This window comes from Camelus bactrianus, chromosome 3 (assembly GCF_048773025.1).
Source record: "Camelus bactrianus isolate YW-2024 breed Bactrian camel chromosome 3, ASM4877302v1, whole genome shotgun sequence".
NCBI lineage: Eukaryota > Metazoa > Chordata > Mammalia > Artiodactyla > Camelidae > Camelus > Camelus bactrianus.
Genome location: NC_133541.1, coordinates 104852013 through 104864764, shown reverse-complemented (window position 1 = coordinate 104864764; position 12752 = coordinate 104852013). Strand labels below are relative to the sequence as shown.

Genomic DNA, 12752 nt, shown 5'->3' with positions numbered 1-12752 from the left:
AGTCCTTAGAAATGAGTTTGGGTTTTACCTTAATGCAGTGGAAAATCTAGGATTCTAAGCAGTGAAGGAAGGAGACGGTTCATATTTTAAGGAGATCACTGTTGAGAGAAACAATGGAAAGTTAGTGGGAATGGTGTGAAGAGACCAGGTTGGGAGGCCATGACCATGAACTTGGCTGAGAGATGAGGTCGGCATGACCTGGGGAGAGACAGTGGAGATGGTTAAGGAAGAGGGAAAGAAGCTCTGTTTCACCCCCAAAAATCTTTGAGGGCATTGGCTACCACAGATTTTGAACCAATTTTTAACTGCTGGACTTTACAGAGTCTTTAACATGGAAGTGTTCACTGTGAATCTCTAATAAGATATTTTTCCCCAAAGCACCTCAGGGAATTAAAATGTCAGTGGGAGTGAATAGTTGACATCTCTGCCGTGTCAAAGGCTCTGGCCAGCTACTGGCCTCAGCAGCAGAGTCATCCTGTCCAGGAGGAAGTTGCTCGTTCACAGCCCACGTAAGAGTCCCAGAGCAGGGCAGTCATCACCCTCCTAGCTGTAGTAGGAGATGGTCTTGGGAGCATGATGGCAGGGGCATTTCTGATATGGACTACTGGCCTCAGGCAAAATAGGAGTTGAATGAAATGTGGTTATAGTTGAGATGATTGAAGAGTCTTGCAAGCTCTTTCAATTCCTTGAACAGGTAATAGGGGTGCGTGTGAGCGTTCAAATTTTGAGACTATGAGACACTTGCACACAATCTCACATATAACTGTTTTGTGGTTTCCTCTTCAACCTCGACCTTTAGTGAAGTCTCGACATGTGCAAAGAGGAGCTCAAGAATGCTCCCTGAGATATTTTGTGCTGTTACCATTTCTGCTAAGCTCTTCATGGGACCCACTGCACAGAGGAGAGGTATGGGAGCTTTGGTCAGGTGAGAGTTGCTATGTGACTGAGGATTTAACCTCTCTGAGCCTCAGTTTTGTCTTTCAAAACTGGAAATAACAGATCTCACCTCATGAAGTGCTTATGAGGGTCAATGAAGACATTCAGATAAAGAAAACACATTAGCTAGAATAATAGTTACTAGTATTATTTGAAGGAACCCTGTGTTTTCCGACTCAGTTTTGTTTTTACTTTGTTTTCCTTTTTATTGAAGTCTAGTCAGTTTACAATGTTGTGTCAATTTCTGGTGTACAGCATGATGTTTCAGTCACACGTATACATCCATATATTCCTTTTCGTATTCTTTTTCCTTATGGATAACTATAAGATATTGAATATACTTCCCTGTGCTATACAGTAGAAACTTGTTGTTTATTTTATACATAGCAGTTAGTATCTGCAAATCTCGAACCTCCAATTTATCCAACTCAGTTTTGGTCTGATGTTAAATTGGCTCTTTTCAGCTGCCTGAAGTCCCAGGCCACTGGTTCTCACAGTTCTTCCTACATGGGGTGGTCTTTTACATCGTGTGATATCTCTGGAACATGGTTGTTCCTCTAAACACGTGTTAATTTAGAGAACTTTTCTCTTGTATTTTTTCCAGGCATCTTATTTAAAAGAACTGGAATGAATTTTCTTTTTTGAGATGGAACTCGATTATTTCATCATCAGCAAAATATATCAAAGACGACTATATATGTGTTAGAGCAACTTGTGAGCTGATAAGAGTTAGCAAAGACATCCTTCTGCATCTAAGTGAGGCACATATTCAGAAAGTAGAATGAGGGCTTTTCAGGAGACTCCATTGGTTCACTCCTTTTTTTTCCCCTCATTCTTAGTGACTTACTAATAATCTTTTTTTTTAAGAGAACATGTTTAGGTACCACCATCTTAAACTAATTCTTTAATCACCAGGTTATGACAAATGGAGAATCTGAAAAGACCTATCCCAAACAGCTGGTCTAAATACTTTCCCAAGGTGACCCTCTGCTGCACTTGCAAGTTACAACATAAGAAATCGTATGTGTCAGGGTGACTTAATTATGTGACTTAATTAAAGTCCTTCTGATGTCTCTTTGGGAGAACTAATGAGTTTCTTTTATCAAGTTTATTCCAAGCACTTCCTGAGATGCAAAATCTGAATTAACTATCTTCTTTATAAATCTGATGAGGAAACCAAGTTCTAAAAATAATGTATGCAGTGCTGGAAGAATCAGATGAAAGCATAGAAGCCAGCCTACTGGATGTGAAGAAGGAATGAATGGTCTCGATGTTTTCAAGTTGGGCACAATATAAATATTTTTTGCATTTTAGAGTAGTACAGATGTCATCAGTAATAAGTCAGGTGTCAACATAAAGGGTTGGGGTCACTTCCCATTGTGGAAAGCTTATGTTGTTCCCTCCATGTTCAGCTCTTTGGATACAGATCTGACCGTAAAGCTCAGAGGAATAAAGAACAGAGAGTAAATTGACCTTATTTCTCTTATGCTGTTAAACCTCCTTATGAAGCTTTTCTTACCAGGATGGTAAAAATTCTGAAAATTATCCCAGTACTATGTGGAAACACACACACTGCCTAGACATGGATATCCCATGTTTACTCTAGCTAAGGAATGTAAAACCATTCAGATATCATATAAACACTATGTCTTCTAATTTACACATGTGAATATTGGCAGGTGAACTGAGGTTATTATTTACAACTCTGACCTTTTTAAAATTAGTATTAAGTTTTCTACTACATAGAAAAATTCTCATCTATCTGGAACTTTAAAAGGATATAAATTTGCTATAAAATAGTCTGTATGACACACTTTTGATAAAATCTTCTTACTGCCTCTGAAACCTCTATTTACAACTATGCATTTTCTACCAAGAATTTAATCATTAGCCTCGCTAGCTCTTCTTACCTCTGGGAAACATGGAATTCTTCATTGTGTTGCAATGAAATGTGGGATTAGATCATTTATTAATACTTTACTAATAACTACGAAGATGGTTTAAACTAAGGCAGAGTACAAACAAACACACACAGAGAGACATATAAATGTTTGTGGTTTTTTTCCTTTCTTTCTTTAGAAGGATGGGAATGATCTAACCTGTTAAAAAAACGAAACCCAACTGAGTACATTTTAAAGATCTTACTGGTTTTATTTAATGACTCAAGAATTGGGCAGCATCCCATCTAGCAGATAGAATAGAACTCTAAGCAACTGTGCAAAATGGAAGGCTGTTATAGGCAGAATGGGGCAGGGGGAGGAAAGAGTAGATTATCTCGTCTTTCTTTGGGGGACAGAAAGGGTCTGTCAAGCAGATTCCCTCACTAATGCTGACCAGGAAATTCAAGACTGACCAGTTAAGATTATTTTCCTGGGAGAGGTGGGAGCGCAGTTAGGTTAAGTACTAAGTCTTGGTTTGGTGACGTGGAATTAGCATAAGTGATTCCATTGAGGACCTGTTGTTTCTTTTTAAACAAGTTGCCGCTTTTGACCAGACTCTTAGCTTAACTAAGAGGTGTGATCAAAAATTCAGGCAGTAGTGCCCCTCTCAGCCACACCTCTGTACTTCTCACAGCTTTTACTGATCCTGTGTGTGTGTGTGTGTGTGTGTGTGTTTGTGTGTTTCCTGAATCTGTGATATTCACAGGTAATGACTTCAGGCTCACAATTTTTTAGTAGGTCATTCTCTTCATTCCTTTTCTGGCATTCCAGTCTTGGGAAGATCATTTGCTTGGTGGTTAGTGGTTGCAAAGATGCATTTAAAGTTTTTGAGAGAGTACAGCATGCCAGGGAGATGACTCTGACTATTATCAGTAGGATAGTTCCCAATGTTTGGGGTATACGTCACAGCCATGGTCTCCAAGACTCAATCTAAATCAAATGTGTCAAAGAAAGACTTCATTGAAGGAGTCACCTTTTCAAGCCAATTGGCTTGCTCAGTGATCTTATATAACTGAGTTTCAACTTCCCCAGAAGTGTTAATCCCCAGGTGCAGCAGGTGGTGTTGGGTGCAACACAGATGCCTCCTTGCTCAGCTCAGAAATAATCAAGGGCTATCCTATTATCAGGATCAACTTTGGGCAGAGCATGTAAGGATTTTCACTGGGCAACTACTGCTTTAGCAGCAGATTCTGCAGCATCTTTAAGGGTTAAGGAGAGATTCCTGATCATAGCCTCAAGTACATTTACATAAGGGAAGTGGGGACCTGCCAAAGGAAGCAAATCCTGAGTCATGAAAGCTTCCTGGTAGGTTCTAATTCAGTGATGCAAATTCAGGGAAGTTGACCAGTTAGTGATCTCAGTTTGTTTGTGAAGACTTAGGGGCACAGTTAGGTAACTGAAGAGGCATTGCTTGGTTATGTGCCAGCCATTTAGGCATTCAGAAGCCCAAGGGGAATGGTAACCAACACAGACAAATGTTAAATCGTGTGGAGCACAAACCACTCCCACTAAGGTGGCATTGTTAATGGGCAGGTCAGACTTTTTGATGACAACTCTTAACTATCTGAAAGATCACCCTCCTTATCAGTGGCCTGGGGATATGCATGATGGCATTATCTTTCCAGACCAATGCCAGAGCAATGGAGAGGAAGGTAAGAAAAAAGGGTCTAAAGTATGAAGTCTCAAGCCATCATCTTGGGAGGAAGCAGTCTGCCTCGATGTTGGCTACTTCCTAGTCAGTATGATTCAGGGATCTCCGTTGTTTGCATAGGACCCAGTGTCAGGTGGCACCTTCTTCAGCTGTGAGATGTGGCCCCAAAGTTCAAGTCCCTAAAGTTTGGCAGTCAAACTGCCATCTGGGTAGTTAGGAGGATCAGTTACAGTCCTTTCCAAGGAAATTCAAGGGCAGTCTTTGTTCTTAGTGATCCCAAATCAGAACGGTGGAAGGAAATTGGAAATGTTAGTTTGGAGTGTCTTAGTTAGATATTTAAGAAAATAAGAATCAGGATCCAGTCCATTTTACAGGTATATATAGCAAAACCTTAAAGACAATTAATTGGACCAGAATCTAGTATTGACTAAAGTACAGACATAATTTTTCTCTCTACAATTGCCCCCATTTTCTTAAAAAGATAATGACAGTAAAACTAATTTGTTTACATTAAACTTGCCCTGATTATTTATGCAAGAGCAGCAAGAATAGTGACTGACCATTTAAGCTTTGGCCGTATCTCAGTCTGTGCATATCTCTCTCATATACGACATACCAGTCAACACCTTGGTAATGCAGGCAGTGCTTCCAGTTGTGTTCTGTTACAAGGAGAACAGATTCTGTTTGAACTTAACGCAAATAATTAGCTACATTGTCATGACAGAATACTCAAGAGTTTTTAAATTCTGGAGGAATCAGGTAAGGAGATAAAGTAAATATTTCATCTTTGTTTACTAAGGTATACTTTATCAAATTGCTACACAACATAGATAGCTTAAGAGAAAAGGTTTCCTTAAATCTGGAAAAACAAAAATTAAGGAATGTTTTAATGTTTCCAACAACAGCAAAAAAGACATAAGAAATTAGCATCATCCTTCTCAGCACATTCAGTCCCAATTAATACTTGTTTTATTTGAATCTAGTTTTTATTAGTTCTGGAAATTCCTGCCCAGTTCAGTTTTATGATCTTAAAGTTATTAGAAACCTGTATCTGTCAAAGCCCTTTCCATGAATCTCCTTGAAGACAAAGCACTTCTGCAGGAACACTTTTGCAAAAGCAACAGAATAAAACAGTAACTATAAATGACAAAAAGACTTTAAAAATGGCCATGGTTAAATAGGTGATAAGAATTCATTACATTGCAGTTGTCAAGGAAATTTGGTGATTTCTTTGACACACATATTTTCAGATAGATAAGTAAAATTGTGACTGATAACATTATACCAAGACATACTAGATTTCCAGGAATTTGACATAGTTTGTGGAACACTTACAACATACCTAAACAAATAGATCATAAGGAAGGCTTAATATTACTTTTTATTTAACAATACTTCTCATGTAATTTAACGTATAGAGTAAACCTAATTTGTTTAACATCTCCCTTTTTTTAAGGAGGGAAAACAAATCTTTTGCAATTTTCAGGGGACCCTCTGGAAAAATTCCAAAATTAGTTCTAAGTCAAAAAAGACTGTTCACAATTTGATTTGGGGAAGTTAAGAATTTTAAAAGACTTTAAAACACTTGGTCCAATAGGATCTTAAGTTACTGTGAAATAATACTTATCCACTTAGTGACAACTGAAGACTTCACAGGCAAATACAGAAAGTTCAAAAATTGAACAATTTCTTATTAAGATGAGCCCAATAATATAACAAAATTGTCCTTTCAGCAAATTAAAGAAAATTAGGGTTTTACATAAGTATATTATTAACATTAAAGCTAACTTTTAAAACCTTTAAAACAAATTCATTTAATCTTATCCAGCTTGATCTCACATAAAATTTTTTTCCCAAGGTTCTTTTTCCACAATCCATCTACAGTTTTGTGCTTTGTTTTTTTCTCTTTCCCATTATGAAATAACCAGTCTCTCTTTAGGACAAAATTACTTTCTTTTTTCTCACTAAAAATGCATCTCCATCCCTTACACCCTCTTTTACCAAAAACACACTTTCTACTTTCCTTACTTACAGAGATGTTCCCCCTTATATTTCTAGTGGCTTTAATTATATATCATACACATATATATGTACATATCTAATATTTAAATAAATAAAATATTTTATGTTATAAATAAAATAATCAACTTTATAAGCTTTAATTATAAATACTATATATAATATATATTAGAATTTTTCACCGTAAAATTTTTAATTTTTAGTGAAAATAAAGAAGTAATAAGTTGTTGACTTTGATATTAGCATTCTGTTGCTGAACACATTTATAAACATTTTTATAATTTCTAGAAACATGTTTTCTCCTGGTAAATTTTTTTTTTACATTTTTTTTTATTGAGTTATAGTCATTTTACAATGTTGTGTCAAATTCCAGTGTAGAGCACAATTTTTCAGTTACACATGAACATACATACATTCATTGTCACATTCTCTCACTGTGAGGCACCAAGAGATCCTGTATATATTTCCCTGTGCTACACAGTACAACCTTGTTTATCTATTCTACATTTTGATGTGGCCCAAAACATATTTACTAAGAAACCCAAATAGCTTTAGTGTTTCTCTAAAAGAAGGCCAAAAAAAAAAAAAAAAAAAGGATAAACTTGTGTTCAATAATTAATACTACAATGTTATTTTATTTAGAAATGATCTAGATATTTAATGACTAGTCATTATTTAATTTAACTTAGCAAAACTTTAAGGTTTCAGGTTACCAAAAAGATCTGAAGAAACTATTTCAAAGTTCACCTAAGAACTTTTATCCTGTTTCCCACTGTTTAATTTACTTATTCTCAATAATTATGTTTAGATTGGAAGGGACAGACTGGGATTTCAAAATGTAGAATAGATAAACAAGATTATACTGTATAGCACAAGAAAATATATACAAAATCTTATGGTAGCTCACAGTGAAAAAAATATGTGACAATGAATATATGTATGTTCATGTATAACTAAAAAATTGTGCTCTATACTGGAATTTGACACAACATTGTAAAATGACTATAACTCAATTTAAAAATGTTAAAAAAAATTATGTTTAGATTACCCACAAAAACTCCCTGAGATATTAGACAAAGTCAACCATCATTCCAGGCTAGTTTTCTTGCCCACAAATTCCGCAACAGATAATGTGTACTTATTTGACCAACAAACTCAGGCAGAATAAAGCTGTACTTCTACATTATGTTTAATGCTGATGATTCTAAAGATATACCTCTTTTAACTAATCCAGCAAACCTAAACCAGCTTTTGTTCACCAGAGATTATCTCAGATCACATGAACCTGAAAAGCATTTGAGTTAGTTTCTTTTATATTTCTGAGAGTTTTAGGGATTCTTAATTCACAGAGTGCTTAAGTCTCTTCAAGCCAGTTAAATAGGAGTCTTTCACAAGTTAATTTTGATAATAACCATCCAGAGGTAGAAAATATAACATACATATAGACACACATAAACATCTGAACAGATGCAAACAAAGACCTTATAGCTTCTGTTTTAAAATTATCACCATGAGTCAGATGTAATAATACAAGACTCATTCCTTATAAAAGAAGTTGTGTCTAAGTTGTTTTTTGTAGATGAAATAAGTTTAAGTTACCTGCCCAGATGGGTAAAGCTTTTTACTAATATTAGTGGAAAAGACATTTAAAATTTGTCATTCATCTAAGTTTTTGAAGACCTTTCCCCTTTTGTTTGTTTGTTTGTTTGTTTGTTTCTGATGAGAATTACCTTCCTGAAGTTGATAAAGAAATGACCTATATAAGAGATCCTTGAGCATTTCTGGTTTTGCAAAAGATTTGTAAGATAAGGACAGTTACTTTTAATTCCTCAAGGAATTGGCTTGCAACTTAAATGACATCATAGGTTGATCTACCCATAAATCCTTTTGCAGGGGCTTTAGAAGGTTTTTTTATTTTTTTCCTTCCTCCTGGGTACATAGTTTTATTTTAGCTTAGGGGAAGATGCCTAAAAATAAATTTCTATCGGGCTCTGAATATCAGCTTCCAATCTGGCCAGTTTCTGAGTACAAAGCTACTTAAAAATCTTTTTAAATATCTTGTCAGCTTTTAGCAGGTATAAGCAGTAAATATTTCTGGAAGTTTGAACAACCTCTTGGACTTGAGAGGCATCTCCAAAGAGAGTGCAAAAGCTATTTTATTTTTCTCTCTTTATTGGATACTATACACAGAGCTCCAGGAAGGTTGATTCTGGTAAGAATTTTCACCCTGTGCTGGCTTTCTGCCAGTTTTTCCAGGATCCCATCTGCAGGCTCCAAGTGGGGTTTAGAGAGTGTAACTCCAGTATATACCAGAATTTGGCAAGGTTTTTTTTTTTTTCCTAAGACTGAATTTGTTTTTTGTTTTGTTCTGTTTTTTATTGAAGTACAGTCAGTTACAATGTGTCAGTTTCTGGTGTACATAATGTCCCAATCATGCAAATACGTACATATATTCATTTTCATATTCTTTTTCATTAAAGGTCATTACAAGATATTGAATAAAGTTCTCTGTGCTATACAGAAAAAATTTGATTTTTTAATCTATTTTTATATATAGTGGTTTGGCAAGGTTTTTTCATTCATTTTCGTTTCCCTTAGTTGTTTAACAAAATACTGTAGCAGTTCACTAGAAAATTTCTTGGGAGTACCGTCAGTTCTGGAAGGGGCTCTGGGACCTCCTTTGGAGGTGTATATGAATGTATTCGAGTTAATGTTGAAGAATTCACATAAAATCTTTGAGGACAGTTTTTTTCCAACGCCCTGGTTGATTACAAATGTGACATTGACCCCTGGGCTAGCTTTCTGATGATGAACCCCTAGGAGTCTGTAATGAGTGCGTTCTAGGCGTTGTTTTAGATGCCTAACCTTGGAATCGTGGAGCTGTAAGAACACTATCTGGGCAGATTTCATCTACAATCTCATTCCAAAGTCCTATCCAAGTGCTCAGCTATGGTCACAAATTCAGTCAATCTGGTAACTTCCAACCTATTTTTTTTTTTTTGTCTTTTTATCAGTCCCCTAATCTCAGGATATAATCCATTGACAGATAGGGCAGCTAGAGCAGGCTGGGGGACCTCTTCTATTGTATGAAACCCAGAATGCCACAGGGAGAGAGCTTCCAGATGGACTTTAAAGTCAGATTCATCCTTCTCTTGTTTGCGTGTTTGAATAATAGACCAATTAGCGTGGCAGGGAAGATTAGGAATGGCTCTTAGAAGAGCAGTTGCTATATTTTGAGCTTTTTTGCTCCATGAGGGGACCATGTTAGGATCTCCAGTATCACCCTTGGGGTTTTGCCATTTTGTTTCCTTCATCCATTCTTGAACATCACTAGGTCCTACCTACTAGCACCTGACAAAGATCTGGCAGCCTGCTGCTATAGGCCCCTATAACAATTTTAATTATTCCTAAAACTTGGGGGAATCCTCCTGACATTTAGGAAATTCTTGGACTATGGCCCTTAGATTGGTCTTTGACCAAAGAGTGAAAAATACCTGAGGAGCATTACCTGCAACCTGGGGTGGTCTTATTTTAATAATAAAGGAGAACATCTCTGTATATAAGGAAAGTAGAGTATGTGTTTTGAGGAAAAGAGGGTATAAGGGATGGAGATGCATTTTTACTGAGAAAAGGAAAGTAATTTTGTCCCAAAGAAAGACTGGTTATTTCACAATGGGAAAGAGGGAAAAAAGGATAAAACTGTAGATGGTTTGTGGAAAAGGAATCTTGGGAAAAGAATTTTATGTGAGGTCAAGCTGGATAAGATTAAATGGATTTATTTTAATGGTCTCTACAGTATGGAAACGCAGTTTAGATAGAGAATTAGTAGAACATGAGTGCTCGGGTAAAGGAGAGAGAGAGGAGCAGGGGGAGCCACGTCATCCTTACTCTTTTGTTTCAGGTGTCTCTCGTGTCTTTAATTTTTCATTAGCCTTTTGCAGTGAATCTTTCAGTGAAGCTATTTTGGAATCTTGAAGCCTTTGGAAGTTTCTGCGTGCCAATTAAAATAGATAGCCCATTCTGTTTGTAATTTGGAACCCTTTCTTTCAAGAACACTTCTTAAATGAATGCTCTTGCCTCATTAGAACATTCCCCATAATGGCTATTGTCATTTTAGGTTGTTTTTAGTAAGATTTTGCCATTTTTGTAGTTAACTACAGTGCTGGGACTACAGTTCTTAGACATAAAATAAACAGGTATACTGGAAGGTGGCACATTGAACTCTTTAGAATTTAAGGATCCAATTATTATTATTTTCCTTTTTCCTTTTTTTTTTTTTAAGCTAAGACTTTGGCTCTGTCATAGCTAAACTAACACCTGAAAGAGATGTGCCACTGAGCTGGGAATTGTGTGATGTTTTACAGTATATCTCATTGCACAGAAGTTTTCTTGATGTTGGCAGGTGACCTAGTGTCAGTCTAACCCATTCCACGACCAACTCACGCTAACATGGGAGTCTTAGAGTTAGGTAGCAGTTCCCAGTGGTCAGCAACGCCCAATGTGGAACTGGGGGTTGGGGAGAGGAATAAATCAGCAAACCCCAAAGAACGGGGACTGTGAACTGATTGCAGACAAATGGGGAACTGCAGCAGTTTTTAACATGGAATCTGGGGACAGAACCAAGGACTGGAGTTTACAGTCAGATGGGGAATTGTGGACTGAACCAAGGCCTAGGGGCTTGGGCTCCAAATGGAACCATCTGCTTACTCGAGCTGACCTGCCCTGGACTTAAAAGCCCATTAAATTGGGAGCTCGATGCAAAGAGAACAGAATTCAGAATAAGCGAGAAAGACAGGGAACTCAAAGGGCAAAGGGTACCATGCCTGTGGTTCTCCTTGTTCCCAAAACCATCAGAAATTTGCTCCAGATCTCATTGCTACCACCAAAACTGTTTTTAAAAAAAAATTTAACTGAATAAATTTTAAAGAGCTTATTGGCTTTATTTAATGATTCATGAACCTGGCAGCATCCCATGCAGCAGACAGAAAGGGGCCCTGAGGAGCTGTACAAAATGGAAGGCTGTTAGAAGGAGGGCAGGGACGAGGAAAGTGGGTTACCTCATCTTTCTCTGGGGGACAGAAGGGGTCTGTCAAACAGAGCACCTCACTAGTGCTCTGACCAGGAAATTGCAGGCTGACTACTTAAGATTACATTCCTGAAGAAAGTTGAAACTGCAATTTAGTTAGGTTTTAAGTCTTAATTTGGTGATGTAGGCTTAGCATAAGTGACTCCACTGGGGGCCTGTTGTCTCTTTTTCAACAATACAGATACCTTTCGGCTGGCACAACTGATCACCTCTTGAGAGTAGAGGGACTTAAGTTTTCTTAAGCAGAAGGGGTGGAACCTGTGACCTCCACACTGAGGTAACTTAAGACTGAGTGGAGATGCATAATGGAGGGTGATGAACTCAGTCTTACAGACGTAGCTCAGGTGGACAAGTATGTAATCAGGGAACAGGGACTCGGGGGGAACAGGGAACATGAGAGCCGAGAGAGGCCTGCGTGAAACAGTTGGTCCATTAGGGAATGATTAAGTGTGCAGAGGTCAACCAAGGGTATAATAACCAGTCTGGGCCATCTGCAAGAATGGACTTGTGTATTTGCTTGGGTTGGAAAGGAATGAAGAAATACATCCAAAACACTTGTGAAATAGTGGCTCTTCCTATTCCACCCTGAATCCAGGGATGTTTCCCGATGCAAATCCTTCCCTTCTTAAAGATACATCTTTTCAGGAAACATTCCCTTGAAACTGGACCCACAAGCCTTTTGTCCCCTGCTTCAGACCTGTTGGTCTCAGCCTCAGGTCCCTGCATCCCACATACCCCATGGTTAGTGCTATTGCATTAACCTGGAAGGCCCTGTCTACCTACCAGCCTCATAAGGCTGACTTTGTGCTTCCATCTTCTCCATGATGAGCTACTTGCCCATCCCTGTGCCTTCTGTCACTTTGTACATTCTCTCTTGTAAGAAGTCTCTCCTAAGAGTTATTTTAAAATGATTTCTGTTATAGAGAAGGGCTCTTGTCTTATTCACCTTTGAGTTCCCCAGTCCTTAACAAAGTATGTGGCACATGGTGGATGTTTAGTAAGTATTCTTTACACAGAACAATGGAAACCTACATTGCAACAGCATTTACTTGGGTGGTTAGTCAGTCATGTTCAGTGCATTTGGCCTTGCTCCCTTCCTTACGAGCAACAGAAAAGCTGG

The 12752-nt window shown here is 37.6% G+C and overlaps 1 protein-coding gene across 3 annotated transcripts in view; it reads left to right on the top strand.

Annotated features, from left to right (window-relative positions):
* PPP2R2B (protein phosphatase 2 regulatory subunit Bbeta) overlaps positions 1-12752 on the top strand; it is a 401537-nt gene that overhangs the window by 238403 nt on the left and 150382 nt on the right. The window lies entirely within an intron of this gene.